The 8532-nt window shown below is 47.4% G+C and overlaps 1 protein-coding gene across 2 annotated transcripts in view; it reads left to right on the top strand.

The window, feature by feature from the left end:
• Positions 1–7527: 7527 nt before the first annotated feature.
• Positions 7528–8532, top strand: part of LOC307240470 (serine/threonine-protein kinase PAK 3) — a 30510-nt gene continuing 29505 nt past the window's right edge. For both annotated transcript variants that reach the window (XM_080014261.1, XM_080014260.1), the window contains exon 1: positions 7528–7687. The gene's annotated coding sequence lies outside the window, so the exon portion shown is untranslated. The remainder of the gene's footprint in view (positions 7688–8532) is intronic.

Raw genomic sequence — 8532 nt, 5'->3', positions numbered from 1 at the left:
CCCACGCGCTCACTGTTAAAGCCAACTTTACACCGAATCCGACGACGGACCAGAGCAAACAGGAAGTCCAATCATTCCTGTGGAGGATTCCGGATTCCGGAAAGCTGTGAGACTTTTAAACTGTGACCGGTTTCGGATCAATGTTGGATATTGATTTCTTGGTGGTATATTGCCATCAACAAATCAGTAAATTTCTGAGCGAATTTACAAAATAAATATTTTTTTAAATTATGTAAATAAATTTTCCGGTCTCGCTGTCGGACCGAGACCTGTCGCAAGAGTTGAAAAATTTGAACGCATTCCGGAGACCCGATTAGACGCACGGCCTTCCGGTTTGTTGTTGTCGTTTGTCGGATTCGGTGTAAAGCCGGCTTTACCTGGACCCAGGCAAGCTTTATCTCTGATCAGTGGATATGGCCTGTGCGTTCATAGATTGACAGCATGTGAATGTGTACCGTTTGGGAATAGCCTTTTAAATCCTTTTGAAAAATTGTCGCATTCAGTAGCTCACTTGTGACTTTCTTACTCGGAATCAGTTTATTTGGCCAAAAACAATTTCATATACAAGGAATTTGTCTTGGTAAAATATACAGAATATACAAAATGTTTGTAGGCCATATACTACCTTATAACACATATTCATGGGTTTTGTATTTATTTGAATTATTTTTTTAACCAATATTTGACTATTCGGAAACATATGCCTCAAATAGTCCAAGTTCTCGCGACACACCCTGCGATCTCTGGCGACCCCCTGTGGGGGTCGGGGACCCCAGATTGGGAATCACCGGTCGTACGCGGGAGCAACTTTCATGTTGTATGTAAGCATGTTATCTGTCAGTAGTTGTTTGGACCCTTTTCTTTGTCCCATCTGATCAGACAAGTTCTTGCTTTGAGGAGCCAAGATAATATCTTGTTTGGATGTCAGAGTTCTTCGTGAGATAATGTACCTGAAGTTCTGGATCCAAGGAGCTGGTGGTTTTCCTTCTACTTATTTGCTGTGGTTCTCAAATGGGATCATCTGTAAAAAAAGTGTTTGTCACCTCTGCATCACTAATTCCTTGTGGACAAGACGGAGGAAATACTATATATTCAACACCTCTATGGATTTTGTACTGCTATTATCCACCCTTGTATTTAATTTGATTTTTATGGGGTGTTGCTTTAGGTCTGTCCATCAATGCTGCGAACAATAGGGGTTTGGAGCTTTTTCCAATAGGGGCAGTCTGAGCATACTGTAGATTAGGAATACAAAATTAAATTTGTTTTCATGTTTTTTTTCCCTAGCCAATAGAGGGCTGCTGCAACGTGTGTTTTTTATTTCTTATCAGTTATTAGAAACAATATCAACAAAAAGGGCACTGTGTACACTTTGTTCACATTATGTCTAATTGGGGTCCACTTCACTGCCACAGATGTGTTTGGAGATGACTCATCCGCCTCTCTAATCTCCAGTAATGAAGCAAATAGGGAAGAGAGGGTACCTGTTCCCCCGCCTCTGTCCTTCTCCATTCTCATGCTAATGGTGGTGTGGCCCTGGATCCCGGGCACCATCTGCCCTACCTTGGGGCTGGGGCCCCAAACTCCCCAGACGCGTCCCTTTGTTGGTGTGTGTCCAAGCAGAATGCAGTGGGTACACAAGCCTCTTATGGCTCCGCGGGTCTGTTCTTCCATTAGCGGCGCGATCCTGTGGGTCGCCATCCCTAATGTGACAGAAGGAGGGACCGCTCGTGTGTTTTGTTCATGGGGAACTATGAGGGCATGTCGGGGGGTTCCCTTTTTTCATGTGTGATGTCATTCTACACGTCTCGAGGTAACGCCGGACCCGTGTTCACAGCTCCGTTTCACCGAGGTGTTTTTCTGCGTGCCAGGCAGGGGGTTCACTGGACGGCAGGAGTCCGTGCTGGTTTAACCATCCATATACAGTACATCTGCCGTGAAAAGGCCCGTTGGGTGGGATCAGGTTGCGCGGAAGAGGACTTCTCTTTTCAGAGGTGTAATTCACGTAACATTCTTGGTCATAGTTGGTTTAGCTGAGAGACACAGGAAAGCGCCGCTGCCAAGTATTGACCCAAAAAGAACGCAACAGTCAAAACAACACCAACATCACCCGGAAATCCTGTTTGACATGTGTGACAAACACTATTTTCACAGTTAACGCAGTAGTTTCAGAGTAACCACACCCTTTTCAATCTCTACATTAGAATGGTAATTTTATTTCCATTTCAGATGAGTCTGATGAAGATTTAAATCAAAGGTAAAGACACGTGCAAAGACACTGACCAAGACTGTTCAATTCCAAGTCCTAAGGATTGATACACATTGACCATAAGAAATTAAGTCTGTCAATTTCAAGTCGTCCAGCATGATCAACCGTTAATGTCATCTTGACACTGTGGATTCATTAAAGAACTGCACGTATATGTCACAACAGCAATGACACCATTTTCTGGAAAAATATTTGAGTTCACCGTGGAATTAATGTGTATTAAACTGCCTTTTTACGGGATAAAAATATGTAAAATGTGAATATATATTCAGAATAATTGCATCTGTACTTTTTTGGATATTATGATACAAATTTATGGTACAACAAAATATTTTTATGCAGACTTTTAGTGGGTTTATTCTTCTCTCAGCACGTATAAATCCAAGGACATTTACGGCCTGCTTAAAGATATGAGTTCTCGTACAAAATAAAATAAATCAACTGGTTGTGAATGCCTGCATAGTAAACATAAGCACCGCTTACTTTTACCCGTCCCCATTATACCCATGACACCCACAACACCTCTGGAAAACAGCTTATATTTTGTCCTCCACATTTTTGAAGCTTAACTTAAAAAAAAAAAAAAAAAAAAAAAAAACCTGCTGCCGGCTGTATTGAGATTAGTTATTGAACTGTCTGAAGGGAAACAAGGCGGCTTCAGTGGCCCAACTCACAATAAGCCAGCTGTCAGTGGGAGGGGCTTGTTGGGAGCAGCGCTGTCATGGATAGGGTCTTTGTATTGTTGGGCCTCCTGCAGGCTCACGGGCGCTCTTATGCGTGCCCACCATGCACTGATTAATATTGACACAGGGCTGATTGAGAGCAGGCAAGTGAGCAGGGGGGAGGATGCCAGCGTATCATACATTAAATGCATACGCCGAGCCCGTAGAGCGGACACGAGCGGGTTCATCCCTCCGTGGCGTTGTTCATCCTTCGGGGGGAGGTTCTGACCCGTGGTGTTACAGACAGCGTTAGGAGTCAAAGCGGGGAGTCGTATTTGCCGATCCTACCTGCGCCGCCGCCTCCAGCACGGACAATGTGCTGCAGGGTCATTAAGGTCACACCGAAAGTAAAAATTGCATTTTCACATTTGAATTCATAGTTGTGTGTTTTATAAATTCTGTATTTGTCGTGTATAACTATTAACCATGTGAGGCACGGTGCGGTGGCGTGTTTAAGGAGAATACTCCTTTGTATGACTGTATTTGTGGAAAGGGCTGTCAGTAAATAAACTAGTATGATCACACTTACAAAGATATCTTGACGCGTCTCGAGTTTTCTATTCCACGACGGGATTTTAGGAAGGTTTGGGGATTTGAGTGTTTCTGTTTATTTGTCGGTATAAATATTCCTCTCGAAATGTTGATAGTCACACATCCTTTTAAAAGGGCTAAAAATAAAGAAATCCCGAGGAGGGACTGAAGAAAAGCTGGTCTGTTTATGCCTGATTATATCTGTGAAAACATGTGAAATGCTTAAGCGCAGCGTGGATGAGCGAGACCAATCCTCTTCTATGTGTGACCCACAGGAGTTTTTTTTGCCTGATTAAATCTTATTTGGTGCAGAGCATCCACGCACTTAATGTGTCCAAAAGTGACGACGCCGTTCTTCTTTTCCGTTTAGATCCTTACGGCAAATTCCCTAAAATCCAGAGTCTTTGATCGTACGTACAATTGTAGGCGAGTGAAGAAGTGTTATTTTTATTTGTCCTGTCAAATCATATGTTTAGTCTTATTAGTAGTACTACATTTTATAACACAAGTAATGTAAGTAATTCCCTTTTAACTTTGCGTGGATAAATGTTTACATAAGTTATTTCTTATGTGATTATAATATGATATCTCTTTCTTGACTGCACTGTTTTTGCCACTTGAATTTCCCTCCGGGGATTAATAAAGTGTTAGCTTATCTTTTTATTGTATAATTTCTGAGAAACAACTCTTGGATTTGTGTCGAAACGATCCTCACTTATTTTGCGCCGTTTGAGGTTGGCGCCTGGGCTCTGCCGCTCATCCCTCCCTGCGAGGTGCACAGCAGACATAATCATGAACATGAACATGAACATAAACATTAACATAAAAGTGAACCTACCTAGTGAGCTAGAAATATAGGAGTGATGAGCTCGGATCCCCACCGTGGATAGAAGGGCGGAGCCCAACAGGTGGAGGTGGAGGGAGCGCAGCAACACAGCTAAGCAGGCAGGGCAGGAGGGGTCGGCTGCTTCAATAGGGCGCGGTGTGTGGCGCCGCAATTTTAGTGAGTAATAATTCAAATTAATTCACTGTGATTGGTTCGTCGGTGTACGCATGTGGACTGTTAAAACCTACGAGGGCCAAATTTAGTCGCTGCCGATAGAAAAAAGGGTTATATAATCACAGTCTGTCAAGTTGAAAATAAGCACCTGTCTATAAATTGTTTATAAACTGTGGAGCACCTGACAGAAACACGACATCATCGTGACTTTGAGAAAGTCAAAAGTTTGAGGGGTCCGAAATGTTTGGAAGAACCAACCAATCGGGCGAGGACGCCCAGAATCTTGGGAGGAGCCACGGTAAGATATGGGTCAGCTTTCGTCAGCATGCTTTGGAAATGAGGAAATAATATCAACAGATTGCCGGACCAGGGGACTGCAAATGACACAGCATCGTACAGTCCAGCTGCATCGCATAATACCGTATGATTTTCGAGGATATTTTACGCCGGAAAGCAAAGAAAACAAGAAGGAAAGCACCGGGCCCCGGAAGCATTCATCTATACCACCGTAAAATGAGTTGATAATGTCCTGCCTTGTTATTTTATATCGTTTCAGAACAAAACCCGGAATATTGTCATTATCCAACGATGCCGAAGGATTTTTTTTTTGTTTCTCCCACGTTTTAAAATGCGCAAGGCGGGGTTCATTACAGGATGTCAGCGCTGAGCTCCGCTGATTCACGACATAAAACATAAACCTGATAGCTTGACAGGCAGCCCGGGGTTAATGATAAATCCCGTTCTCTCCAACTGCAGCTATAGGCTGTGCTGTCAGCTCGCCATCAAAGCTTGCACTAATCTTCTGCAAAAGCCTGCATGAATTATAAACACTAAACTGTGCTTGAATTAAGTTTATGGATGTAAAAAAAAAAAATATATATATATATATATATATACATATATACTGTATATATAGTCCTCATAAACATTTCCCCCTCTTCATTGTGAAGGGAGAGACAGGTTTGTAGCGGCCGTCCGTCACAGTGAAGGTCAGGCTAGTTTACCACGCACTCTTGCCCGAAATGTCCGACGCTGCCGCTGAGGGCAAATGGATCATTGACCAGAAAGAATAGATTGCGGGGAACGAATTGGAAAGCCGCAGTTGTGGCGCGATCCGGTCGAAAGAGCGGGAGGAGGCGTGATCGCGTCGCAGGATCCATCATGACCGCGGGAGGCGGTGAGGTCAAGGAGGCGGTGAGGTCAAGGAGGCGGTGAGGTCAAGGAGGCGCTTCGGCGGCGCACGTGTATTCTGTGCTGGGCCGTCTCGCCTTCGCGCTTTCGCCGCTGACCCTCCCGTTCCTTCGGTGGGAGGTCGGGGAAGAAACCCCCTCGCGGGTGGTTTGAACTTAAACGCGGGACGCCACTGTCACTTCCACGGGATCGCCCGCGGAGCAGGGGGCCGCTCTCGCCGCTCGCCCGGATCTGACTACGGTGGCTGCGGGGGGCGCAGGTTCGGGTTTCACGCGTGGTAACTTGGATGAGAGGGCCTTTCAGGCGTCGCCGTCGCTTCATTGCGCGTGCGACGGTGCTGACCCTGTTTGTGCGTTTTGGCGGGGGCCGGTCGGGAACCACGGGGAGGGAGGGAGGGATATATTGTATATATTATATATATACAATATAATTGTGCGAATATAACTCCCCTTAACCGCGTGGAATCCGAGAGAAGAGCTGAGAAAAATCGAATGGGATTTCTTTGACTTGGCTGGGTGTCTTACTACTTATAATGCCAATATCTAATCATTATTATTTTAAATCTCAATTGCCATTCGCATTCGGTGCTCTCAAATACACCCGTAGTATATCTGTAATTAACTACTAACTGCTGACTACTCTGTTACCTGCTTGATTGTATCTTGAAAGGTTTTTCTTTTTATCTATTATTCATAATTTTTATTTTATTTTATTTCTTTAGTCCGTGGCGTCCGTGCCGGCGCAGAAGAGCCACGTCGCCCGCCGACCGGGAGTCGACATCCGGGGTTGCCACGGCAACCCTCCGTGATTCGGGCCCCCTCCTCCCGGGCCAGGAGCGCGAGCCGCGGGGCCGCTCGGCCAATCGCAGGTGAGCGCGAGGCAAAGGATGACATCATAGGCAAACGAGGGCAAACCGGGGGAGTTTTCCGTTCGACGTCGTCGCCCGAGCTGCGCGCCGCGCGGTCGAGGTTGACGTTTTGGAATTGTCTTGTGTTTCTCTTTATTCGACTGCGACGCGGGACCGGCCGCGGTCTCCGCTTGTCGCCTTGGATTTCGAGCCCTTTTGACGGTCCCGGCGCCTCAGCGCTTGTGGCGTTAGACGCCGCAGTCGTGTAAAGATAAATAGAAACGCTGGGAAAAAAAAACAACAAATAAAATAAAAGGAAGAAGCTTGTTTGTTTTGTTTTGTTTTTTGTTTTAGATGTTTGGTCTAATGTTTTATTTGTGTGGGGGTTTTTTTTTTAGATACAGTCTCCGGGTTTTATGTTTATTTATTTGTATTATTATAAGGCGTCCTGTCCTGTATTGTCTGCCCTGTGTTTTTTTTTTTCGTTGTTTTTTACCTGACTGCGCAACAAATTTCCCAACCATGACAGTAAAGATTGATTTATTGGTTGATTGATTGAGTTGGGGAATCACCTCCCAATTCTTTTTTGCATACGCTGACATATTCATATTCTATTGTAGTCGAGTCAATGTGATATACAGCATTTTTTTTTTATAAAAAAGGATATTTAAAATATAAAAAAAAAAATGTAAAGGATGCATTTTGCTGAGTTACGATACGGATTCTATTATCTACACATCCTGATAATAAACGACTCCTTCACCGGCTTCCCGACGAGCCGGTTTGACCGACAAACGGCAGACCAACGTCTGCCGCCGCCCCGCCCTCCTCCCCGCGGACGCGCCGCCCTCGTTAATATTCATCCCCGTCGGCCAATGGGGCGGGACGGGGCGGATGACGTCACGGGCTAGGGAACAGCGAGCAGCCAGTGAAGCGTCCAGCCGCCGCCGCCGCCGCCGCCGCCGCCGCCAGCCTCGCTGCTTCCAGGGTCGGGAACTGGTCCGACGGGAGAATGGCAACCCTGCCCGCAAACTGCCAGTAGGACCCGCGCGTTTGGCGATGAGTCTCCCGGAACTGCGGGCCCAAAGGCGTCACACCGAGCGAGAGAATGCCAAGACACATTTCAGGTAATTAAATGCGGGGAGGGGAGGAGGGGACGTCGGAGGCGGAAAATGGATGCCCGCGTCGGATGAGCTGGATGCACTGGCGTGGACGAGGCTTCCATCCGCATCCCGCCGCTCCCGTGCGTGCCGCGCGGCTCCCCGGCGCTCCGCAGAAGGCGTCCATCCCCATTGACGGTGCGGCGCCGCGCTCAAAACTGGAGCCTGTGTGCGTGCGTGTGTGTCAGCGCGTGTGCACGTGACGGTGCGTCTGTCGGCGACGCGGGACCCAAGAGCGACCCGCTCGCGCAGAACGCGTCTCGTGAGCGGCCCCGGGGCTGCGCCGGTTCTGCGGCTTCACGGGCCCGCGGAGCGCCAACGAGAGGCGCGCGCGCGCGGACCCGAGTCGGGGGCGTCCGGCGCGACTGGCGCTGGACTCGACTCGTTTCTGACACTTTCGCGCTCCGCCGAAAACGGATCATGGCGACGGAACGAAATGATTCCTTGCGAGAAATCCATTGACAACACGGGGCCCAACGGGACGGAACGACTCTGTACTGAGTGTCTCGTTTGGAAGCGACTCTGAGGAGAGAGTCGAACCTTTCGCGCGTGCGCGTGCGTGTGCGTGTGTGTGGTGGGGTTGGTTGGGGGGGGGGGGGTTGGAGCAGCTGCAGTGGCAGCACTGGAACAAAAAGGAGCAAAATGCTATTTTGGGTCCGTGGATGGACCCGAGGCTGGCGGACGGATGGAGCTGAGCTGTGCACACTATGGGGTGGGGGAGTGGTGGATGGTTATTATGCTGCTGGATGCTCCTTTGTCTCTCCATAGATTCTTATTATGTTCTTTCCTTCCACATACACACACACACACAC

The sequence above is a fragment of the Zeus faber genome (assembly GCF_960531495.2).
Source record: "Zeus faber genome assembly, chromosome: 14".
NCBI lineage: Eukaryota > Metazoa > Chordata > Actinopteri > Zeiformes > Zeidae > Zeus > Zeus faber.
Note: the sequence above shows the minus strand (reverse complement) of the source record. Positions and strands in the feature narration are given on the sequence as shown.